Genomic DNA, 27,116 nt, shown 5'->3' with positions numbered 1-27,116 from the left:
ACTCTCAAAGACACTTCTGCACCTGTAGACAGGTATTTTGGTTCACTCCTCATGATCAAACTGCTCTAGCTGTCCCAAGTTTGAAGGGTATCTTCTCCAATCGGCATGTTTCAACTCTTTCTACAGATGTTCGATTTAAATCGGAGCTCTTAGAAGGACACTTCAAAATAGTCCAGTCTTTTGTTCTTTGTCATTGCTCGATTTTTTTAAATTTTTTTAGCTGTGTGTTTTGGGTCATTATGTTTATGTTTATTATGTTTATGGGTCATGGGTCCTGATTGAGGACCCATGACCTGCGACTGAGACCGAGCTTCCTGACACTAGGCAGCACATTTTGCCACAGAATGCCTCGATAGTCTTCATTGTACCCCCCGCAGATTTAAGACACCCTGTACCTGACGGCTCAAAGCAGCCCCAGAACATAATCGAGCCTCCTCTCGATTTCACATTTAAATACAGTTTTTTTTTTGTTTTTTTTTCTCCAAATGCTCCAGTTTTGTCTCATCTGCCCGAAGGACTGCATAGACTTTTGCATAAATATGCAATAATAAATAGTCACAGGGACATCAAGCTCCTTTGAGATCGTCTTCTAACCTTAACCTTTAACATACTTGTCTACAATTTTCTTCCTGATCTCTTCAAACAAGTTGCTCGGTTCTTTTCTTTGCTTCATGTTCAGAGTGATGACTTTTCATCTTTACATAGTCATACTAACGGACTGCAAGATTCCAGACACCCATGATGCTGATTACAGGACACACTTTATTTTAACATGTCCCTATGGTCAAATTATTTTTAATCTTTTCTAGGAGTACCAGCTAATTGTTTCAGGCCAATTACATGAGTTTGGTTTTTCGTAGGGTTCTGTTGAACCAGAATTCAGAACATTTAAGATATGGCATGGCTACACCCTATAGAGGATCAGAGTTGTGCTTGCTGTTTCAGAAAGCAAAATTAACAATTTTTAGTACATTGCTGTTGTTGGGGAACTATGCAGATTATTTTTATGAAAAAAACTACACCATGAAGGTTCAAAGGTTAAAAACCTACTCACTGAATCAAGTGGATTCGCCATCACCATATTTCTGAAACTTTTCTGTCTTGTTTTTTTAAACTGTTAATTCTGATAATTCTTGTGTTACCTCCCTCCACATGACTTTGAGTGATTGGGGCACAGCTTCATTACTTCTCGTTTAGATTATTGTAATTTTTGTCTATGTTCATTTTAATCAATCATTACTTTGTTGCCTGCAAGTTGAGCAGATGCAGCTTCTTGCAGCAGCCGGCTGCATAAACAAATGTATGTTGGTCATTCCTAATTACAGGCACAAAAACAGAGGTGGTTTGACCAGGACATTCAGAACAGTCCTCCCCTTCCATTCCACATATGATTTGCTCAGATGCTTGATTATTAAAAACAACAAACAGAACGAAAACACAGTTGAAAACATATTTTTCAATCCAGTTTTTAGACTTGGCTGAGGGATAGTTTGACATTGCTTATGTAAATAAATGTATGTATTCAGTTTTATTTTGGGCAGCAGTGGCTCAGGAGGAAGGGCAATCCGCTGCTAGTGTGAAGGTTCCTGGTTTGATTCCTGGCCTTGTAGTCTACGTGTCATTGGCCAAGACACTGAACTCACATATGCACTGATGAATTCATTGGTGTTCAATTATGTATGTATAATATAAACAACAAAACAAAAATAGTCTAATAAGATAAAACTGCAGAAATCTCAGAGTAATGGATGGCTGTGACTTGTAGTGTAAAAAAGCTTTGAGTGATCAACAAGATGAGAAAGGTGCTTACAAATGCAGGGAATTTCCCATTATTTTTGTGATTGTTCAGTGTGTATGTGTATAGTTTGTATAGTACTTCATTTTTTCCCTAACTGTGCCACTGAAGTAAACTTGGACTTCACTTAAGAAACTCAGATTTGGGAGGGTGTCCAGTTTAATTGATTTAATGTACAATGTTAAGGACCAACATGTGCCTCTTATTTCGCATAGAAGTTTTGGAAACCTGTATCTAAGACAGCTGAAGTTATGGGCACGCTTCTGCAACAGCTGGGAAGATGCACTCCCTCCCTAACTTTCATACTCATATAGTTCCAACAGTTTCGACTTCAGTGTCCAGTACATGTCCACCATGAGAGCTCAGTTTGCACAACTGAAGTGTTCGTAGCTTCCTCCACAGCTGAAGTCAACTAAAATATCATATCACTGTGCATTTGCAGTCTCACATTTAGGCAGTTTCTTTTGGTCAAGGCAAACTCAGGTCTGTTTGCCTGGTCTGTGCGATTCGCTCAAAATATTTTCAGATGTGACAGTTTGAATCCTCAGCAGACAAGTCCAGCATCTCAAAACAGGGTACGCAACTCATTTTCTTTGTGATTTTAAAGCAAACTTATATATGTATGGCAGTTGTTTTAGCTTATGTTTGGCCAGGTTTTGATAACACATTTTTCAATGATCTGACAAACTCAACAAATAATAATAATAATAATAATAATAATAATAATAATAATAATAATAACCTCTTCATAGGGCTATGGCTTAGAAAGGTAGTGTTCCTCTTTCTTTTTCTCCTTCTCACTAGTGAATGACATGAACAGTAAAAGGTTGGTGATATGAATATTCAAGTTTCTCTCAAGATACGTTCAAGAAAACACACTGCATCGTGATAAACGATAGTCCACCATTGATATAGATATAAATAATTCATTGTTGGTTGTTTGGCAGCATTTACCAGAGAAGAATATGATTAAACCCATTTTTGCCTCATGACATGGTTTTTGCCTACACCACTACATTGGAAGAGATGGAACATCTTCATTTTCCTCTGTCATTTACATTCACATCATTGTCAGCTGTCATGCTGCTCCTTGTTCTTTGTGCCACTCACAAAACACACTGCAGTCAGACTACGCTCATTATTATGACTGTTACAGTAATGCACCAAAATAATGTCTTCCTAGTAGCATTACACTTGGATGTTCATTATAGAGGGCAATTATAGTTTGTCCTATTTTTTGTTTTGACTAAATCAGTATGCAAAAATAATCTAAAAGTCATTACATGTTTTTGGTGACTTTGCAGCCTAACAACCATTCCTCTGGTGCATGTGTTCTTTAAGAGGGTAGGGGGTCTGTTTTGGATTCTTTAATCCTGTTATGGTTTTTTTTATGCTTGAGTAGGCCTTGGTATATTAATGGTGAATGTGTGTGACACTGCAATATGATGATCAATTGGAAAAGTTTAGGCCTTTTTTAAGTAAAAAAAAAAAAGCAAAAAAAAAAAAAGCAATGAATCTGTACTTTAATACGCATGGTATTTTTTTTAATTTTTTTTTAGAGCTCACAATATTTTAATGCGTTCTTTGTAGGGAATTGGTTACCAACATGAAGAGGAGGAGAAAATGAAAGCTGTGTTTGATGCAGATGTCTCAGCAGCAAGCTAGTCTTCCACCCACAGCATTACTCCTTCATCACACACTGTACCACTTTGCTGTGTTTACATGTGTTGGTAGGTGCGAAGAAACTGGATGGATTCTCTTTCTTTAAGATATCAGCATCGCCACACATGTCGACGACACCAGCCTGCATGTGCAGGTTTGGCGCTCCAAGACAGCCGTTAATATTAACGAAGCTTCAGGTTAAACAAGGCACATCCTGACAACATAAAACAACACCAAATCCAGTTCATTAAAACATTTGTGTGCTGCAGCTGCATGAGCCCAGTGATAGCTGAAAAGTGAGGCATTTAGTGTTTTGTGTATATTTTAAAGTATATTTGCAAGTAATTCTACCCCGCATTATTTCAGGAGAGACAAAAATGATTTCATATGTTCTCAGTCTACATACCTTTGACACAGGGGGGTTAGAGAATGCACGGAATAAGGACAGACTGTTCAATTTGAACCAGGAATTTTCTCCTGAAATGACAGTCGTCGTAGATTGCCAGTGAATACAAATGGACAAATTCTAAATTCATCATCCTGGCTTACCTCCTGTGTTTGACAGTAAGGATACAGCTTTAGTTTAAAAGGGGACAGTGAGAGTGTGCTAATGTTTTATGTTCTGCCAGCAATATCTGTCATTGTGTATTGTCCCCTTCCCCTGTCTACCCTTGCCTTTGGGTTTTGTATGCACTAAGCCTAGCAAGAAATAATCTGAGTTCACCCTGACTGCTGGACAATGTCTTCCTGTCTACTGGCTCTTTGTGTGTATACACGTTTAGGTGTGTTGAGTTTTTCCTGTAACCGGTGGGCTTGTGTGTGTGTCCATTTGTCTTTTGGCTTATGGTCGTCCTTGGGGAGTAGGATGCAGCTCTCTATCACTCTTGGAACAAGGACTGAGAGCAGAGCGAAAGAAATAATACTGGAGAGGGCTATAAGACAGCAAAATGGGACAGGATGATGAAACCCTCATCACATTACCTGTAATGCTGGTTATAATTGTATGACTCAAATTATGATTGCCCAAGTAGGGCAGTTTCTCCTCTCTTTTTGTGTGCCGGTGCAATCGGAAATATATTTCCAAACAATCAGTAGTCTGAGGAAGTCACCTGCATTGTGCAACTTTTTATTTTATTTTAATTATTTTGTGGCATTTTCTAAGCCAAGCAACTGATTGAATCCTTAAGAGAAATAATTGGCTGAATAACCAATAATGAAAATAATCATTAGTTCCAGCCATAGACAGGAAAATAGATGGTGTTACTGTTGGTGCACAATGGTGTTAAAGACTCTGGTTAAAGCACTTTGTAGTAAAGGACAGCACTTTGCAATAAACAGCTGTTATTTTGTACGCTGCATGTAGCTCTAAAAAATAGTGCATCATGTACCCAAAATCAGAATAATGCCATAGTGCAGGAAAAAAGCGGAAGACATTATGAAACTAGTGACGTATATGATGGAGATGCAGCAGACTGAGGATGTTCATTAGCTAGTGGATTATCATCGACATGCTTAAAAAGTGCACTGGGATCTGCTGCTCTTTTGTGATATCCAGTCCATGATCTCTAACAACCACATATACCATTATCATCGATTCTGCCCTGCTGCACAACAGCATTTTGAGTCAGACGGTTATTTTTAAAACTCTCATCATACGATTGTGGACCTGGTACTAAACTTCTGCCCTTCTTCTTGACTCACTGAGATTAACACTACAATGGCTTTGCTGTGAGTGAGTAACATATCAGATAAGAGAGGGTGTGAGCAATGGTGACCTCACAGAGATACCCTTGGGAGTCATCTCGCAAACTCCATGTCTGTGTACATGCCCACACACAAGCGCAGTGCGTGGTTTCTTTGTACTACAGCACTTAGGAGATGCACAATTAATAAGGCTAATGGTTATTGGCCTGTGGGTAGTAACAGGGATGTCTGATTGTCCTAAGGTAAATATGACACTTTATGGGTTGACAAATCCCTGTGGGAAGGAAATAGAGATTTTATGGAAGAGGAAATAAAGCATTAGAGCAACATGTTTAATAGGCTTTGTGATATACCCCCTTTTATTTGAGATGTATGACACACATTCTTCTTATGCTGAATGCATGTCTTCATTTTAGTGTGAAGGCATAACTGCATTGTTTGTCAGTAAATGAAAAGAGGCTTGACTATAATGTTTATAAAAGGGAACACAAGCTGTCACCGCACAGTATTTGTTTTTTTTTTTAGCAAGAAGCATTCCTGAATCTGGTTTCATAAAAAAGAAATAAGAAAAAGAAAAGACTACATTCAGATGACTCATATGAAGAGAACATGGAAGATGTTTTCTGCTGGAACCTGAAGCACTGGCTGCCACTGACGCTATGGTGCTCTTGTGTTGTTTCCCAGGTTCCCTGTTTTTGGTGCACTGCAGCCCTGGATTCTCTAAGACGAGCTGCATTTATATTCAGGACCTGTTTCTGATCCCCATCACTGCTCCCAATCTCCTTCCTTCTCTCTCCCCACTCCACCATAGTCTTTACCCCTAAACTGAACTGCTATATAGGAACTTCTGACACATTCTATACAAAGTTTTTGAATTATGGCTGTGTGAAAGTCAATATTTTCTCTGTCAAGGTGAATTCTAGTCTAGTCTATTCTGTAACTACATTAAATCATAAATATTCACATCTAAGTATAATGGATGACCACACTGGGGTAGTTCCAGAAATTCCCGTCAGCAGTGGTCTAGCAGCTAATCAGTTAGACGATATGAGACATTTTTCAAAGCACTCTTATCCTGCACTTTGCAATTGTTTACATTTTCTTTGCAAGCTAAGTCTGAAAGCTTGACACATACGGGAGCAGAATACATTATATTCTTGGGCAAGCACCATATTTTTCATCTTTGTTGAAAATATTCAGCTACATGCATCACTTGCTGATTCAAAACTTGTCACGAAGTGCATTCCTCAGTTGGAACAATTGTGCGAGTGTGTGAAACCGAGACCTCTTTATCACAGATGGTATGTCAGTACTGTGTACTGAGCACAAAGCCAGCTCATGGCTAGCTCTGTTTAACATGTATTTAATGCCCTGAAGAGCCAGAATGCTATTTGTAATGCTGATACTGTCCATCATTCGATATTTATATGGTACACCTATGACACAAAGAGAGAGAAAGAGAGAAAAAGAGAGAGAAGGGTAGGTGTTTGACCCAGTGAAACCCTTGCTTCTCTCTTCCTGCCCGACTTTCCCTGCAAGCTGTGATACAAAGAGATGTGTGATCGTGTCGTGATGACAGCATGTTATCTTCTCATGCTGTAACTGGCTATCCGGACAGCCAGATAATTGGTTGGGGCAGAGCAGGTGTGTTTCTCTGGCCCGTCCATACCTCTCAAGTTTTGGATTTTAAAACAAGGGAAATTTTCCGCCACCCGCTGTCCCACCAGGCCAACCGAGGTCCAGTATCCCTTACATTTAGGTTTACAAGAAATGTAAAATAACTATCTGTCTTTTTTTTCTTTTCTAAACATTTTTATCCCAATTTTTTCCCCCATTATATCACTCAGGACTTCTACCTAAGTGTCAGTCCTGGGCATTGCTCCCTCTACCAACCCCGGGAGGGCCCTGCACTGAGCTCAAGTCTCCTTCTTAACCTGAGGAGTGAGCAAGCCGCTTCTTTTCACCAGACAGGGTGGGGCTTCTCCAGCCGGACGTAGCGCGTGGAAGGATCAGGTTATTCCGGCCAGATCCTCCCCACCCCATCCGGCGCCCCGGCTGATCAGAAGGGGCATGTATAGCCCAGGACTGCGTGCATGTTTTTGTGAGGGTAGCTCACATTAGCTACCCGAGGGAACACGGGGAGAACATTCAAACTCCACACAGAAAGTAAAATAACTATCTGTCAACCAATTACAAACTACAATTAAAGCTGCAACCAGCGATGAACGGGCCCTCGCGCGTGCAATTTTCACCAATAAAAGTCAAGGACTCAAAACTAAGTCCGATGACACCACCCACGACTCTCTATATCAAACCAATCAAAAGTTATGGCAGAAAATAGGAACTATCAAATATCAACCAATCAGAAGAAAGGGCGGGGCTAATTTACACTAATTAAGGTGAAGGAGTCAAAACCGAGTCAGATGACACCACCCATGACTCTTTACGTCAAACCATTCAAAAGTTATGGCAGAAAGTAGGAACTACTGTATCAAATATGGACCAATCAGATGAAGGGTGGGCGCGCTTTTTGGCGTCTATCGTCGCCACGGTAACTCTTTTGACTGAGAAAAGTCGCAGGATTGAGACGCACATTTTGATGTATAACAGACCTGGGTGCACGTTACAGTTCGGGCCGCATTAACGGCCGAAGAAATGGCATAAATTGTGCCAAAATTACACAATTAAATAAAACATGGCCGACTTCCTGTTCGGTTTCGGCCATGGCGCCAAGAGACTTTTCTTTAAGTTGCGACATGATACAGGTGTGTAGCGATTTTCGTGCATGTACGTCAAACGGTATTGTGGGGCTTGAGGCACGAAGTTTTCTAGGAGGCGCTGTTGAGCCATTAGGCCACGCCCATTAATGCAAACCATTAAAATCTAATTTTTCGCCAGGCCTGGCTTGTGTGCAAAATTTGGTGACTCTTGGGGCACGTTTAGGGGGGCAAAAAGGACCTCATTTCGTCTGAAAAATAAAAACGAGGATAAAAATAAAAACGAGAACATCTCCTACAGATACAATAGGGCCTTCGCACTGTCAGTGCTCGGGCCCTAATTATGTGCTAAGCATCTGATAGCCCTACCTTTGTTGACACTGAAATGCTGTAGACATTCTCAAGTAATTCCTATATGATGAAAACACAAAAAGTGAATTAAAGCACATGTATTTATTTTAAATATTTTCAGTTTATATAAACACATTGATTGTCTTCAAGTGAAACATTTACATTTTCTTTTAATTTGTCATTTTCACTCATGTGGCTCTCTGGCGCTGCGCTGCTGCTGCTGACAGACATCCAATTTTCAATTAAATTCAATTCACTTTTATTTATATAGCATCTATTACAACAGAGGTGGTCTCTAGGCGCCTTCCAAAGACCCATAACATACAGTAACCCTCTGAGCAATTATTACATAAACATAACATAAACAATGACAGGTAAAAACTCCCCTAGTGGGAGAAAAACCTTAAGCCAAACGATGGCAAGGAAAAACTCTCCTTTAGGATGGAAGAAACCTTGAGCAGGACCTGGATCATAAGGGGGGACCCTCCTTACGGAGGTCAGCTGGGCAGAGCAGAAAAAGAGAGAGAGAATGAAGAACAGAGAAAGGAGAGACACATACACAATGGCTAACTGGTGCACTACAGGGATGACTACACAAGCAGATGTAGACACACTGAGGCGGTCAGAGGGTGGGACTGCAGGTCAGGATGTCAGTAGGTATCTACCAGACATCCAAACAGACATGTGGAAGCAAGCAGTGGGATGATCAGAGGGTGGGACTGTAGGTCAGCATACAGCTCCTGAAGCTCTGGCCTGCAAACGGGTCTTTCCCCCGTGAGAGACACTAAAATCGCAGTTCCTCATCTTTCAGAACGCCTAACTGCAGGGAGTAAGACTAGCAGGGCAACACGTTCACTTTCATTGCTGTTTCATTCTGTCTTTGCTCCTCGATGCTGCCAACCCTCTTGACATCCATGCTCATCAGTCTGTCCATCAATTAATCTTTTCATCTATTAATCTTCATCCTTCTATCTAGTGAAGAAAGAAACGACCAAAAAATCATTGTCATGTGAAGAACAACCTCTCTGCTATGCAGCACTATTCACACATACTGTACCCACACACCTACACACACACACACACACAGATACACATAAGCACCCCTGCTGGCTGCCGACATGGTACAGGCTGTGCATTGAGACAGCCCCAGCTGAGGCTGTAGCAGTGAGAGTGCAGCTTAGCGAGTCTCCACACACACACGTACACCTACACCCACTCACACATACATACACATACACATACAGCACCCTGCTGTGTTGGCCAGTCCCCTGCTGCATGTTCCGCTGCAACGTCATTTTAAGGTGAGAGGATTTTCACATCTCAGTGTTGATGACTATAACCTTTCCGCTATGTAAGTATGGATTGTCTTTGTGTGAAATGCCATTGAACAGCTTATCTGTTTCTGCTGGTTTCACAAGTGGCTTTTAATTATTTCGGCACAGGTCTACATGCCAGGAACCTCTGAATTGTATTCACTGTTTTTAATGTGCGTCTATGATTTTTGGCTATGTAGAACAAGGATAATATTGTAGCCCCTTTTTTGCATCCAGCGTAGTTTAACAGCAGGTTTTCTGTAGTCAGGGTTGAAGAGAGACAAAGAATAATGTTGCACAACGTGTTTCATCTGTGTGCATGATGTATTAGTATATGCATGATGCTCTGTACAGAGAAGAAGCAATATATCTATTTTTACAAATGAAATAATATTGTGCAAATCATGTATCTATATGGCTTCTGTTGAACTATGTGTTTTGTGAGAAGAAATTAATTTCCCTTTTTTTGCCATTTGTCTTGACAAAGATCTTTGTTTCTGACAATCAACCCATCTGCTGGTTGTCAGAAATCTGCAGTCCCTCCTCTCCATCACACTTACCGAAGTGTTCAGGCATGGCAGCAGGTTTCGCTGTCGTAGCTTATCATGTATGTTTGCTGTCTTCACTGAATTTGCCAACTGACTCTTCTGGCACGGTGCCCGAATTAATATGGGAACATTATCATCTCTCCTCCTTGACCTGTTTGCTGTCAGCTTTCCTTGTCTGGCTGCCTGGCTCTGTCGCAGATTACAGTCAATAGTCAGTGAACTGATCATGTCATTGGCTGGGTTAGTTAGTTTGACTCTCACAGAAACTGACCGGCAGGCTCGTTGTCCAGTTGGATGGATAAGCTCATCGGTCATAATGTCACAAACAAGTAGTTAGCCATTTGCCCACGCATTAAGTTGTTCCTGGACTTATTCAGCCAGCAAAACTGGTCAGTCATTCTATTGCAATCTTACACAGACTGTCATAGCAAATTGATTATGCGTCTATTGGGCCTGGGAGTGTATGACCTCAAACATCAACTCCACTGCACCAAGACTAGGAAAAATCAGACTGTCAGTTCTCTTTTACCCCAGTTCTCTGACCTCGTTTACTGACTTATTTCTTATTTACAATAAGGCAAAAATGAATGACAACTGTGTGCATAGAATACAAGTAGAGGACATAAATTAGATTATGAGAAAATAGGACTAAAAACTAATGGCAGTGTACTGACTGTCTTAATGTTTCAGTTGTTTATTGAACCTTGTTGCTTTTGAAAAGACTTAAAGTTATTAAATCAAGTGACCAATTTCAGGCAGTGAATTATCATTTTTCTTTTTATAATCGGCAAGTCTCCTCTTTCTAACTGCAGAGACAGAGGATAATTTTAGTTTTTATCATTCTGCCAAAATCATAATGTGATTTAACTGCTATTGTGATTAACAGGTGTTAGATTTTTCAAAGGACCTACAGAATAAATCCATACTGCTCTCTCATATCTCGCATTGTCAAGAGTGGTGCACTGCATTAATTTTTGCTATGTCATCATCACCTCCGTGCAGCATTTCCTACAATGATAACATGGTAAATAGGCCATCATCACCTTTGTGCAGCAAACAGTGGTTAAAAAAAAGATTTGATACTTATTTTAACATTGATGACATAAAATAATAGATCAAGGTCAGTAACATTTTATAATTCTGCTTTGGTATGTTTGAGGCTCAGGAATAGAGCAGGTCATCATCCTGTAATCGAAACTTGCTGGTTCAGCTCCCAGTTTCTTCAGTCCACATGTTTGAGCTCCAATAACATTTTACCCACAGATGTCCCTAACCTGTTTGATTAGTAAAAAGGAGTGTGTGCTCTATGAATGTATGTGTGAATGGAAAGATGAGGCATAGTTTATTGTGCATTGTAAATTACTGCGAGTGATTAATAGGAATTAAAAACCTCTTTATACAAGTCTACGTGCCAACAGTGTATAGAATTCCACTAGTGGTTTAATTCTTGAGATGTGGAGTAAGAAAGGGAGGTGGGAGGCATGAATATATGATGCAAATGTGAGGGACAATTTGTCACAAGATTTGCTTGCAGTTTAGATTAAATTCTGAATCCTAAATCAGGGGACTAACAATATGGCTGTAGAAGAGCCTGGAGGGAAGGAATGACAGGAAGAATAATTATAGCCGCTAAGGGAAGGAAGATGTTTATTCTCAGATTTCTGTGGATAGAAGGTCACTCAGTAAGATTTACAGATTGTAAAACTAGTTGGGGGTCTCATGTCATTTGTGCCAGCACAGAGCTTTATATGTGTTATTTCTGCATCTGAAGCTTGGTATCTCCTATTAAATGTCTAAAATGTTGCAGCAGTATTCTTTTATTATCTAACAAGTTTAAGTTTAGTTAGCTCCCATATTGCGATTGCAGGACTGGTGTTGCACCTCTTTTGCAAATGCATCTTGCAGTCCCTGCAGTTGCCATTATGATTGTATGTACAAGATGTCCCGATCACATTTTATTACTCCTGAGTCCCAATGATTTATTTTGAGTATTGCCTGATACATGGAGTTCCAATCCAATAGTTTGACCATCAACAAAAAAGAAAAGGAAGCAATGCTGTCCTTTCCGTCTAACCAATTCCCAAATTGGAACCAGTAGAAGCTGCTGTAGCACTCTATTTGCTGTCCAATTTGAAATATTTCCAAATTGCAAACATTTCTGAAATGCCGACACCCTGCTTTAAATTTGCACTGCATTAATATCAGCCAGTGTTACCAAAGTCAGTAAAGATAGCAGCTAATGATTTTACATTTTTTATCTTTCCAATGACTTTATTCCTCTCTCCTACAGCATCTATTAGCCTATATATAAAGGAAGTAAAAAAAAACTCTAAATATGTTCAGAACTACAATGTATTTCTTTTGTCAATTTTTTAAATGTTTTTTTTTTCCTATTTCATGATTCAAACTCTCCCCCTTTGTTCTGACTATAGGCCAGTGCAGTGCCACTGAATATTTATTCTAATCGTTACATTAATTGGAATTATATATGAATAATAATTGTTATTTATAATTCATTGGTGCTAAGCCAGGGCAAGATCATCCAGCCTTGGGTTTGCAGATGTGCGATTCATTTGCAGCCTGGACGTGCAGACGTAAATGTCTTCATAGAGTCTTCTTCATAGATATTCTCATATATACACATCAACAAAAAAGGAAATAAATATAATATATAATCTCAGCCTTTTTCATCCTGTATTTCGTCCATTTCACTCCTAGTGGCTCATATAAGAAAAAAAGACAGTTTCAACATTTAAGAAATTAGTGAGGAAACACCTGCTGTGTGTACCTCTACGTTAATTAAGCTCTTGTGATTGTAGCAAGTCATTATGTTAAAAACAAAGAGTCATCAGTCAGAATTTATTCAGAGAGAATTTCCGATACTGGACGAGCAAGTCCAAACCAAATGCAAAAGCAACCTGATAATCAGGCTGCTTTTGCAATCACCCAAAGCAGGGCTTTCCCAAAATTTCATGGCAGCCAAATTGACTTTCTGCTTCAATTAACAGTACTAGTCAAGGCCTGCCTATACAGTATGTATATCAGTATTGGATGTAGATGTGCATTTGCAAAAACATCAAAATGCACATGCAAAAACTGAATTTGGAAGCTTTGTTTAAATCTTTTTTTTTTTGGGCTCTAGTGGCCCTTTATTCAAGTTGCAGACAGGAAGGGGGTAGAGAGAGAATGGGGATGTTATGCAGCAAAGGTGCGCAGGCCGGGATTTGAACCTGCGACCGCTGCAGGAGGACTGTAGCCTCAGTATATGAGCCGCTTGCTTAACCCACTGCGCCACTCAGCGGCCCAGCTTTGTTTAAATCTAACAGTGATGAACTAACCCCAAACCTACACCACTAACCCTAATCCAAAATTATTGCATACTTTAAATGAGGATGCTAAAAATTATAGAACTTCTGTTACTTTTGCATTATGTAGTGTATTTGTCTTAAACGGACCCCTTCTCCTCTCTGTGCTTTTCCTTTCTTCCCTTCTGTTTTACTCTCCCTCTTGCATACTTAGCCTGTATGGGTTGAATTTAATTAGACCAATAAGTCCCTCATGAATTCTGGAGTTCTAGAGCAAGGAGAGAGTCACCAGCTTTTTTTTTTGCCTGCCTTACCATGACCTTGCAGTAGGAAGTACATGTGTAGTTATAGAAATGTGTGTACACATGTATGTATGTATGTATGTATGTATGTATGTATGTATGTATGTATGTATGTATGTATGTATGTATGTATGTATGTATGTATGTATGTATGTATGTATGTATGTATGTATGTATGTATGTATGTATGTATGTATATATATATATATATATATATATATATATATATATATATATATGTTTGTGTGTGTGTGTGTGTGTGTGTGTGTGTGTGTGTGTGTGTGTGTGCATTACAACAAAGTAATTACATAAACATATAGTAACTGGGGTGTCAGGGAAGCACTTAGAGTTTACAAGGTCCAATAAATATGATCCCATATCAACTCCAGATCATATTCCAATTCAATAAATCAATAAAGCTCATTGTAATTCATGTACAATCCAATAAATTCCAATTCATGATCCAGTTTATTTCCAATATAAATATATTATTTAATGCCAATTCATTCAAACCTCACCAAAGAATCCAAGTTATTCCACTGAATCTTCACTTCAGTGCAATCCCTGTCCGACAGAAAAGAAACTCTTTCTGACTTATGACCTTCTTTTTTTTTTAAATTGAATGCCGGTATCACATGTTTTCTTATTACTTTTTAACTGATTATGGTATTCTCCCTAAATAATACACACCCAGAGGGGCAACGCTGTCAAGTGTGATATGCATTAAAGCCATAGTACTTTCCGTAGGGAAATCAACCTATACATGGATAAAGTTGAGGTTTCTGTCTTTTTTTCTATCAGTACACAACAAGAAATCAGCAACAGAACTCTTTTCTTCAGTTTAGTCACAGCACCCTCTGACAGACACCTATATTGGAAATTTCTCTGGGATGCTCTGTAGTTAATTAATGTAAATTCAAAGGTAAAAAAAAAAAAGATGAAGAAGAAAACATTGGATAAGATTAGCTTGTGAGGGAATACTGTTGTCCAATTTCTATGATAACATTTGGTTTTCTTGATATTTAGAATAGATTCCATCTCTTAAAAAAAGAGAAAGGATTTTAAAAAAGGTTAAAACTATTACCAAGCAGTTTGTCTTAATGGTAGACTGGAATCAAGCGTGAAGGTGCAGAATTTGGCTAAAATGGTCAGCTCCATGCCCAATGGGACAGGGGTCCTGAGATAAAAACGTTACAGTTGGAAAGCGAAGTGAATTTTGGTGTGCGCAGACAAAAGTTCTATCGTTCTCATGTGTAATAGGAGTTTTGATTGAGTTTGTGACTGAAGGCAGTACATCTAGGTGTTTATCAATGATGACAGGAACCCGTGGCTCCTGGGAAAGAGGTTGTTATAGTGTGACCATTCTGACTTTCTTGATGATGGAACCATATTAATTGAAGTATTACTGGGGAACAAATGTTTTGGCTCACAGAGAACTCCGGATATGTCCAGGAGTAGTATCCAAATGAGCTGTATAGAACCGGCGAGTCTCTGCCTACTGCTTCTACAATTGGCATTTTGACCCGCTCAGAGGGCCCGATTTACTAAGATCCTAAATAAAGAGTACTAAATTGCGTGTGCACTGAAAAAGTTTGCGCGTGCTGTTGTTGTGTGTTTTGCGGGTGATCAACTAAGATTGCGTGCGCAATTGATAACAGGTGCAAACCTCAGTATTTAAATGAGGTTGAGGTCTTACGGTTTGCGGCGCAAACTTTGCGCCATGTAGAGTCTGGATGGAAAGCAGGATATAGTCGCAAGCGCAAAATGAAATTTGACGAGTTGGAGTTAGAGATATTAGTGGAAGAGGCAAATTGTTGTGCCGTATTCAGCACCCCTGCCGTGAAAAGCACCCCCTCGTATATTCAATGATAAGTAGACCAAGAAACAAAACAACACACTGACACTTCAATATATTTATATATACACACTCACACAAACACATACTTAGGAGTTTATATTATATATATTTACAAATATTATGGAAGACAACACAGTAAGCAGGCTATTAATTAATGACATCAATAACCATTTACCCGATTTTTGTTATCTGTGACTTTTATTGTGGGAAAGTATGACTATTGTGGAATCCATGAGCGCATTTACACATGAATCATTAACACAAAACTGGACGCTAAACAGAACGTGACACGGAATGAGAATATCATTTTTGTCAGACGAGGGGGTGCTTTTCACGACAGGGGTGCTGAATACGGCACAACTGGGGGTATGACAACTGCAGAACAAGTATAGGCGCACAATAAGAAACACTTTTTTCTCCATGAAAACACGTGATTTATTTATTATCACAAATAAAAAAATGAATGTGCCTCCTGTGGCAACCTTTTGCTGAATAATACTCGATTTAACATTCAAATAAAATATTTCTCCTTTTGCATGTGGAGATTAGCACCTTCCTTTCGAACGTATTAAATACAGACGCAATCACAATCCCCGCAAAAACTTTCAGGCTTGGTAAATCTCATTGCGCGTGGTAAATGGACCAATTTGCATTTTCCCCTCCCAGTATTTAGCGATTTCTGGCGGGTACGCCCCATATTGATTATTCATCAGGGCAAAAGTACTAAATGAATAGCGTGTGCTATTTTGCGCATTTGAGAGGCGCAGTCCTCTTTGCACGCTGTTAGTAGATCAGCTTGCACTTTGGTTTGCGGGTGATGTCAAGTTTGCACACGTTTTTACACACGCAAACCTTTAGTAAATCAGGCCCAGAGTGGGGTAAAATTTTAAATGGAACGAGGCAAACCTGAATGTTGCACTACAGAGCCTTGAGGAGGTGGCGTCCTCCATTTTCTGTAGAGTGGATGAGATCAGAGTTGCCAGATGACAGGTATGATCATCATAGGCTCAAGTCGCAGGTGTGGGGCTTGCATAGATCTCCCAATAGCTGGTGATCAATATATCAGAAGAGGGAATTCAGTCATATCCAAGATGTTAAGGTTATTATTAGTTTAATCCCTTGGTGTCAGCTGCCACAGAACTATTGTCTGCTGCTGTCTTTTCCTGTGCCAACTGCGCCAGCAGTCCAGCCATCTCCACACAAGGAGCATAGCCGGTCGGAACCTTCAGTGTTCGTATATCAACTTTTAGTCCCTGTTTAACAACTGAAACTGGTGCTGATTCAAGAGAATAATACATTACGCTTCTCTAAAATGGATACTAGCCGAGCTGTTGTAAGCCTGCTCTGTTGTTTCATCAGCAGTTGATAGATGTGCATGCATACTGAAGCCAATAATACAATGCTGTACTTCTTCTTTATCTTCCTGTAGACAGCTGGATTCAAAGCTATCTCCTTCTATTTCTAGTATCTTTCTAGATCTTTTCCTTATTGTTAAAATGTTCAGTTGAATCTTGAACACATTTTTTCTTCTTCTTCTTCCACTGATAATAAATAAATAATGCACATCCAGATATTTTGCTTGCGGTTTTGTAGAGGTTACCTTTACATGATGAGTGCCAACGTCAAACGGATGATGTTATCAGCCCCTGACACCCAATATAGAAACTAGCTGACTCACATTGTTCCACTGGATGAAGACTTTAGCGTTACGTAATAAACCACTGTCAGGCAAAAAAGCAAGTAAGCCGGCACATGTAAGGAAACCAGGGAAAGAATAAATTCAGCCACTTCATTTCTTGGATCCTTCATATCATATTTACCCACCTCAAAAAAAGTCTAAACTTCCTAAAAATCTAATAAATACTTGTTCCAACAAGCAGGATGTGCTTGTGTGTTGTTTAAGAGCAAAATACTCAAAATGTTTAAACTTGTATTCAGTACATTTTTTATAGTGTAAAGTAGTTAATGCTTTGGAAGCTAGTGAATGAAAATGCACAAACTTGCATAGTTATCTGTGTAGCACAAGTTTAATATTATGTGCTTACAGACAGTGGTTGAATGATTGACAGCAAAGTTCTTCTCCCAACATTCAGCGTCAGTCTGCATCCTGACTGAATCAGTGTTGGGCCACCACTGACAACATGGTCCACAAAAAAATGACTATCCACTGTTTCTTCTATATTTTCCTTCAGTTTGCCTCCTTATCTTTCCAAAAGGCAGTCACTCATATTCACTCTTCGGTTACTGATGCAGTTCATTTTTCTATTATTTCTTAATTGACATAAATCATGATAATGTGTTGAGCTGGTTGACTGCTAACAGATTACATTTCCATGTCATTCCCTGTCACTAGTAAAATTTCAGTTTAAAACTTCAGTGAACATTTACTCGCATGTGCACACACAAATTAAAGAAAATGTCCAGATTTCCAACACTGACTGTAGCTCCCAATGTGTGGGAGTGGGAATAATGAGAACAATTTGCATTCTTTTCTGACCTCAGAGCGGGAGAGTTTTGAGGATTTACAAAAATCAACAGTTTACAATGTTTGTGTGAAGGTGAGACTGTTTTACTCTCTTGAATACATGAAGCTACCAGAGTGGATAAATTGGTTTTGACTTGGGCTCCACTATGAAAAGACACTGGCTGACCTTTTACAAGCAGTCTGTTGAGAAACGAGCAGCTGACCCATAGTGGCGGATCGTACATGGTGCCATAGCTACAAACAGATACAAAAACCATCTCGATTTAACTCAGTCAGGGAATTGTCATTTTGCAACGAGTGTGAAATACATTTCATTGTCCAGTGCCTGAGACTGATGCTGTTGTTCGATGTCTTGTACATTGACATATTAATGTCAGTCTCATGGCATCAAGTTCATTTCTGACTTGCCAAAATCCATGCATGTTTTAACATTGTAAAAAAAGGAATGCAATGATCAATCTGTCGCAGTTGGTAAACGAAGAGCTATGTTGTACTGAATTGTGGTCTAAATTGTTTACAGTTTTCAGTAATTTTCTGCTCAGGATTTTAATGTAGGTTTAAAATGAAAAACTCATTCTTGTTCTCATAGTGGAGAACGAGCTCTAGCAGAACAACATAAGAGATGGATGATCAGGGATGAAGAAGATCACGGGCATCAAGCAGAAGGAGGACCAGATAGATGGACGTCTGGACTAGGGCTGTAATCTCCCAGTGTACTGGTCGATTTATTGATCGTTTTATTAGTGGATATGAAATCCTGATTGGTCGATTCTTAGAGCACATCTCTTTCACGGGTAACAGGCTGTTTTTTGGACACCCCCTTGTTGCTATTTTGGATAAGCCCAACCCACTGACTAGAGACGGGTAGATTGTAAAGTAGAAGGACAAGGTCCTGTGATTTGTTGAACTCAATCATGTCAGATATATCTGCAGTGTGGCAGAATTTCATAAAAATAGACAATGGAAAAAAAGTTGAATGCAAACTTTGCAAGCAACAGTTTGGATATCACAGATCCATATCAAACATGGCGTATCACCTGAAAACGGTAAGGCAACTTGCCCCGTCCGTTTTGTCAATATTAACATATCAATATTGAGATATTTCAATGTTTTAGTCTAATTATGTGCAACTGAAGGCGGACCAACCTGCAACAACAGCGCCATCCCGGTGCTGTTGTTAAAGGCTGATTTATGGTTCCGCGTTACACCAACGCAGAGCCTACGGCGTAGGGTACGCGGCGACGCGCAATGCACGCGACCCTACGGCGTAGGCTCTGCGTCGATTTAACGCAGAACCATAATTCCGGTTTAAGCCTCTCACTCCAACACACCTGTGTGCTGTTAACGTAGCGAGCGTCGTCGTCTGTCTCTTTTTCTCTCTCCCTGTGCATGTTTCTAGCTGGTGGGAGGTTGTTGTTTTATTAAATATATATTCACGTTGAAATTCTGGCATTTATTTGAGCCCCAACAAAATATGTGTTAGCCCCACTGTAGTTGTGCCACCCGTTAAAAGTTGCGTTCCGTATTGAACCAATACGGACATGTATTATGCTCTTATTTATTGATGTCATAAAATACAGTTGAAGGTGGGAAAATTTGAAGATGCAAATGTTTAAGTGCATTTCATTCGTAGTAAATTCAACTAAAGGTGAAACAAATATAGGCCTATTATTTCCCACTATATTCAAAGTGAGATATTTCAAGCCTTTATTTGTTATAATTTTGGTGATTATGGCTCACAGTTTATGAAAACCCCAAATAGAAAATCTCTATATTATGAAATCAATAAACAATTCAATCATCAAAATTATAACAAATAAAGGTTTAACACATCTTGCTTTGCATGTAATGAGACTATGTAACGTATTAGTTTCACCTTTTAAGTTGAATTATTGAAATAAATTAACTTTTACACCATATTCTAATTTTCCGACCTTCACCTGTAGCTATACTATACATATTGGCTGATGTGGACATACATAGCATAGGAGGCTATTTCAGTTGCTGGTATGGTTGGCTGTGTGTACAGTCATGCAAGTTCAATGCTATTAAGGCACTTTAAACTTTAAATCAAAGCATTTTGTTTTTTCATAATAAAATAAATACATTTCTATGCAGTTTAGAAGTTTTGGGGATGTCCCTTTTTTTGGCGCCTGCACTGCTGAAATCGGGGCGTCCCTTATTTCTATTTCTGAAAGGTGGCAACTCTAGCGTGCGGTGCAAGATGACAGTGTCCATCAATTATTAAAACATGACATTATAGAAAACATGTTTTATAGAAAAAATAACCCTCTTATTAATTTCGACAGGCTGTAGTGTGTAAGTACTTTCAGTGCAACCCATAATTTAATTTTAATCAAAATTTGAGGGCTTCAGTCGACCAAGAATGTATTTGGTTGATTACAGCTGTGGTCTGCACAGAGCCGATGAACTGAACATATTCTTCAACAGGTTCAGTTCAGAAAGGAGCTCAGCCTCCTCCTCTCCCGTGTCCAACCAAACAGACCTCCTGTCCGCCCTTGACCCATATCTTCCCGTCACCTCAGCTATGTCATCTTCCACCTGAGCCATGGGTGTTGTTACTGCCCCATCGTTGTTTCCTACCACCTCAGGAGATCCTGGGCCCCCTTCCACCTTCCTCTCCTGCCTTTCTTCCTCTAACAGTCAGTGAAGAGACAACTAGACAGACTGAACCAGAACAAGGCTGAAGGTCCGGATGGTCCGGATGGTCCGGATGGTGAATCCTGAAAGCCTGTGTAAACCAGCTTTGTAGTATTCTTCAGCATATCTTCAACCTCAGTCTGAGCCAGGACAATGTCCCAGTTTTGTAGAAGACATCCTGCCTTGTTGCAGTACCAAAGAGATCTCATACATCTTCTCCTAATGACTATAGACCTGTAGCCCTAACATCCCACATCATCCAGGACAGACGTTTATTTGCCCACCTGAATTAGCAAATAAGCCCTACAGGGACCCACAGATTGGAGTTGGGGATGACATCATACACCTGCTTCAACCAGTGTACATCTGGACAAAGGCAGTACTGTAAACCTCATGATCTTTGATTTATCCAGTTCATTCAACACCATCCAGCCTGCATTACTACATAAAAAGCTCCAGTAGACACAGCTGGATGCCTCCATAATCACCTGACTACCTGTTGTGTGTCTGACCAGATGGTCAGAAGCACATGAGCACTACGGGGGACTGTACTCTCACCATTCCTCTTCACGCTGTACACCTCAGACCTCCAGTTCAAGTTGGACTCCTGTCATCTGCAGAAATACTCAGATGATGCTGCAGTTGTGGGGTGTATCAGTGATGGACAAGAGACTGAGTATAGAAAACTGGTGGACTGTTTTGTGGTGTGATGTGGGGACAATCATCTAATCTTGCAGGTGTGAACGAGACAAAGGAGATAATTGTGGATTTCAGGAGAGCCAGGATGAAGTTAGTTAGTTTTTCCATCATGGGAGAAATAAACGGAGTGGGCGGAGGAGTATAAATGCCTTGGTGTTCATCTGGACAACAGACTGGACTGGAGATGCAACCTTACAGACCTTACTTCTTGAGGAGGGTTAGATCCTTCCAGGTTTGCAGCAAGATGTTGTCTATCTCCTATTAGTCTGTTGTGGAGAGTCTGATCACATCTGCAGTCATACTTTATAGACTATAATTACAGAGTAATAATGAACTGAATAAGAACTGGATAAGTTTTGATTAGCAAAAATGAAATGTGTTACTGCAGTTGTTGGAGGAGTTACACAAAAACTCAAAGAATCAGACATATCCAAGTGGATCAAAGAGCCATGTAAATGGCCTCATTTTACAGCTGTTACTGGACTGTATGAGCACACACTGTTGTTACCAGAATACAACACCTTGGAGTCATTTGGAAGAGTCGATGCTAAGTTGTGGAGGTTTGAGTGCTACACACTTGCTGAGAGAACAGGAGTTACAGGATTGACTTTGGACGGCGCGATGGTGGTCATCTCTTTGTTGCTTCACAAATGTTCAGCTGGGATTTACAAATGAATCAGTGGCATTGTTAATCATAGTTGGATTGATTAGCAAGGAGTGCTATTCCATGAATGTTTATTGGGATCAACAGTTCTGTAAGTGGAAAAAAGTTAGTCTGGAGCCCTGATTTGACCTATAAGCCACTTCTCTTTTCTTCTGTAAACCATTATGTACATTTTAGGCCGGGGCTTAGCACTGTTCAAGATTAAAAAGCTGAACATTTCAGTACATGTCATCACACTTACTTAAGGCGTACCATTATGTCAGAGATTTATCCCAAAACCCCAATTTACAAGCTGAAACTCAGAGTCTCTGGCTCATGACACACAAGCCTAGGGCATTCAACCACAAAAGTGTTGATGACTCAAGCACTTTGCAGCACTTTTCTGTCAGGGACCTTCCAGAGGAAGCAGAAGACTTATCATTTCTACTCTGTGACCTATTTTGCATGTGGACTCCACCATATGTGAGACTGAAAGGAGTTTAATAATCTCACAGGAACACGTGTGAAGCAGATCTTAAAGCAGATCTTAAAGCTTGTACTTGAACACACAGTTGCTTCACCTGTTCTTATCATCTCAACACACTGCAGACATGCTTAAACCTCATACACAGTGGGGCAAAAAAGTATTTAGTCAGATACCAGTTGTGCAAATTCTCCCACTTAAAAAGATGAGAGACGCCTGTAATTTTCGTCACAGGTATATCTCAACTATGAGAGACAAAATGAAAAAGAAAATCCAGGAACTCACATTTTCTGATTTTTAAAGAATGTATTTGCAAATTATAGTGGAAAATAAGTATTTGGTCAATAACAAAAGTTCATATCAATAATTTGTTATATACCCTTTGTTATAGGTGACTTGTGTATCCATCTGAATTTGTGTCAGTGCCGTGGATCTAGAAAACCAAAAACAGACAGGTGAAAAGCTGTGAAACTAAAGAGTTGCTGCAGCATGGGTTACAGTATTCATATACTACTGAATATACACAATAAAGTGTCTCTTATAAAGGTAAAGGCTCATTTTACGCAGTTCACTGTTACTTTACACCTGTAACAAATTATTAACTGCTCATGCTTATCAGTCTCGACTGCCCTGACACACTGCAACCCTTGCAACCACGGAGGTTGCTTGACTTAAGTTTGAGTTAACCGTCACCATGTGTAAGGCACACAGAAGCAAGTCGGTTCTCTATTTCCTTTCTTACTTTTTCACTTGAGAAGTTGCAGTCTTTTTAGAGCTCCAGCATCACTTAACAAAATAATTTTCTTTGTCAGAGTCTGCGCTACATTTAAGTAACATGACAGCTGGTTTAAACCCAATTAGTTAACACTGATGGTAGCAGAGAGGTGATTCAATTAACATGTCTTTCTCTCCTTCTGGGTGTGTGAGCTAGGATACTACACAGCAGCACTGCAATGCAGCTGCTATCCAAGGTACTACGTATTTGAGGATTTCCTTAACAAAGTAAAAGGATTTCCTGAACGTAGTAAAAGGATTTAGCTGATATTTATTCTATTGTTTCCCCTCATTTCTCCCAGAACTGGGATTTCTTTCTCTCTTTTTTTAATTATAACTATTAACTATAACTAACTACAGTGCACAGTGTGCACTTCCCATGTAACAATTTAGGAGGTCATGGATGAAATTTGATCTCTCAACCAGTAGATACATAAATATTCACTCAGAAGCTTTTCTGTTATCCAAAGCAAATCTTTAACAATTAAATTACTGCACTGCACAATTCTGCACTATTTTTTTGTCACAGGCAGGGGGGGCTATGTGCCTGTCATGCTGGTGGTGACGGTGCAGCGCGCACAGGTTTTTATCACAACTCTGTCTCACTGTGCTCAAGGACATTTGGAGACAGATGCACGGTGAATAGGCATGGCAGCGAATGACTTGTGGATGGCAGAACAGCGTTCACTGCTGCACTTGCCAGGAACCCCAAATCAAGGAGAAAGAAGAAATTTAAAGGCACTGTCCCATGATTCTTTATAATTACAGAGGAAAACACAGAGACCAGCAGCTCAAAAAGGAAACATAAACATACGTTTAGTTGCAAAATGGCAGGAACACTATACACACAAGAAACTCCACCGCGAAGAATCGAGAGATCGTGACACAAATACATCCTGTTGCCAGTTGCGTGATAAAATAAACCAATCAACAAAATTGAGAAGTTGAGAAGTAATTTGCTGATTTAGGGTTCACTTACAGCATAGAGTTTTACATTTTTAAACGATTGATTGGAGGCTGGCAGACTACAGGCAGAGTACATGCTGCAATTATGAGAATAAATTAAGAAATTTGCAATTTTCTACTTGTAACAATAATAAAGCCCTGTGATGGACTGGCGACCTGTCCAGGGTGTAACCCCTGCCTCTCGCCTGTAATGAGCTGGGATAGGCTCCAGCAGACCCCCGTGATCCTGCAAAGGATAAAGCGGGTATAGATAATGGATGGATGGATGGATGGATGGATGGATGGATGGATGGATGGATGGATGGATACTTGTAATAATATAACAAATATTGTAGGGAGCTCATGATATAATTTTAGTTAATTGTCAAAACTGCTAAACATAGTATATGGTTATTGTATGTAATGTTTTGACACTATAATAACAGCCTTCTTTTATCAGATTCATCTGTTATTCTCTCAGGAGGCAAATACTTCACAGTGCAGTGGTCAGATGGTGTTACTATCTGGCCTTAGAGCCTCACAATTAATGTGAATTCCATATGGTGTTCAAGTTCATAAGGTTGCATTAAGTGTGTCTGGTACTTGAGGTAAAAAGTTTTTAATGACTGGAAAAAGGGCACTTTCTTGTTCATTGTTTATTCTGATGTTGTTCGTTACTCACTGTCAAATCATGAGGAGCGTGCCAACAATTATGCAGATGAGCAGGAGCATGGACAGGTTGGCAGACGGATGGGATGACGGAGGGATGAAACAGAAGGGAGATGTTTTAGTCACATACTGATATACGGGAAAGCAAGAATTTAATAGAGAGATTGTGCTGGGCAGGTCGCCGTCTTTGGAATACCAGAGCAGGAGGTAATATTGTTCACAGGCAAGGAAAATGTTTGCCGACTAAAGGAAGGAACCCTGAGCTCTGACGTTATCAGAGTTTCACATGTGGAGGCACATGTACCATTAATATCAGCTCCGCTTGCAACTGCACGAACTGTGTGCACATAAATACTGTAACTAACGTATGTTCACGAAAGTGTTACTACCTCTGTTCATCAGTGATTAAAAGAAAGCATCATTCTTTGGAGGTTTCTCAGCTCAGTTTATAGCATTTCACTTCTATCTTAGCTTGCTCTTTTAGTGCTTTCCAGTTAACAGATTCTCTATCACTCTTTAAAACCATTCCCATTTTCTTCATCCTCCTCTGCCTATCAGATTTGACACTTTCTATTTAAAGCCTCAATCCCATTTTCCTCAGTTCCCTTTTTCACGTTTAAGTTCCACATAATAATTTGAAGTTTGAAAAGACACAGATGCCACACAAACAATTGGTAGAGTTTTAGTTTTTTTTTTTTTTTTTTTCATTTTGGAGGATCTGTTTGGCACAGAAGTCTCCCTTTGTGTGCAAGGGGGCACCGCCAACATTGATTGGACCTGATCAGCCGGAAGAAAAAAAAGACAAGCAGCCACATGCTGTTATTTTATTTATGTATTTTCACCAAAGAAATTGTGACACCATCCAAATACACCTACCTTTATAAAAGAAAACCCAAGCAGAGTCTTGGGTTTGATGGGAACTGTTAAAGTTCCTCTCAGCTTCAGAAAAATGCTGTGCAGGTTTTCTGTGTCTTTGTCAGGGCTGTCTAGCCTTTTAACTCTAAGGAAAGACTTGAAATCATTAAGACACAGGATTGCATCCTGTGGAGCTGCAAAGTGCCTCCATCCTATAGGTGTGTAATCACATGTTGGCAGGATCTCTCGCTACCCTGCTGCGACAAGGTTGTGCCCGACTTTTTTCATGCACACAGTTGCGTCTGGTGCTAATTCCGTCTGTATCACCACACTTAATACCAGCAACTGGACACCTTTTTTCCAACTTTTTATTCTGGCCAATATGCAAAGAGTTCAAATGATGTGTGTGGACTGGCCACTACTACTGATCTGCTGCTCAGCAAAAAACATCCTGTTACATCCTACTGCAGTAATGTCCCTTACTACAGTATATCAAAGCATGTCAAGAAATACATTCAGACTGCGTTGTTGAATATGCTCCCCTCTGTTTGTCATGCTCTCTTCAATAAAAGGCACCTTTGCTTACACGTGTGTGTGTGTTTCAGGCAGCATGGTCAAAATGCATTGCTGCTTTGGAAACGATGGCCGTGAAAACTAAAAAAAAAAAGAAAAGAAAAAGAAAACGTGGGATTCTGGCAGCCAGACTGTCATACACAACACATTTGTGAAAACAAGCCTGTTAAAGTGTATACTGGGACTTATCTGACCTGGCAATTAAAAACAATGTTTATCATAGATTGTAGCAACACATTACGAGTTGTTAAAGTTTGATAAAACACTTACATGTGTGTTGTTAAGAAAGGCAATGCATTTTTGTTGGATACATCAATGATAGTTGCCTCTGTGCAAGTTGTTCTCAACTCGGTCCATTTACGACACAAACATCTTACAAGTTGTCACTGTCTTGCTTATGGTATTATTAGTGTCCAAAGGTAATGAGACATTTAGCATTGCATCCGAGTCATATTTGAACAAGAATGTATTATTTTTCTCAAGAATGCTTTTTAGTTCATTTTCCACTGGTGTAATTACTGCTAGCAGAGGGAGATTAATTCACCTGTCAGTGTGTCAGCAGTTATGTCAAGCTCTAAATAAAAATGTTCAAGCAACTTTCAGACTGACGTTAGTGCATTACAGCAATTAGGAAGCATAATCTTGATTATTTATTTCAATAAAACGTTGATTTTCTTCAAACATTTTTCAATATGATGTAGAATGTCTGAGTCAGTGACTACAAGCAACCCGGGCCCTCAGGCAGAAAAGCTGTTTCCCATCTGTGATAATTG

General features: G+C 39.6%; 1 protein-coding gene across 12 annotated transcripts in view; it reads left to right on the top strand.

The window, feature by feature from the left end:
• atp2b2 (ATPase plasma membrane Ca2+ transporting 2) overlaps nt 1-27,116 on the top strand; it is a 124,687-nt gene that overhangs the window by 10,496 nt on the left and 87,075 nt on the right. For 7 of the 12 annotated variants that reach the window (XM_061727424.1, XM_061727423.1, XM_061727416.1 and 4 more), the window contains exon 1: nt 9,404-9,530. The exons of 2 other annotated variants lie outside the window; for them this stretch is intronic. The gene's annotated coding sequence lies outside the window, so the exon portion shown is untranslated. Of the gene's footprint in view, nt 1-9,403; nt 9,581-27,116 lie in introns of those variants that run through there. 3 more of the 12 variants (XM_061727418.1, XM_061727419.1, XM_061727422.1) reach the window with 3 other exon arrangements.

Source organism: Cololabis saira, chromosome 8 (assembly GCF_033807715.1).
Source record: "Cololabis saira isolate AMF1-May2022 chromosome 8, fColSai1.1, whole genome shotgun sequence".
NCBI lineage: Eukaryota > Metazoa > Chordata > Actinopteri > Beloniformes > Belonidae > Cololabis > Cololabis saira.
This window is presented reverse-complemented; position numbering and strand designations above follow the sequence as displayed.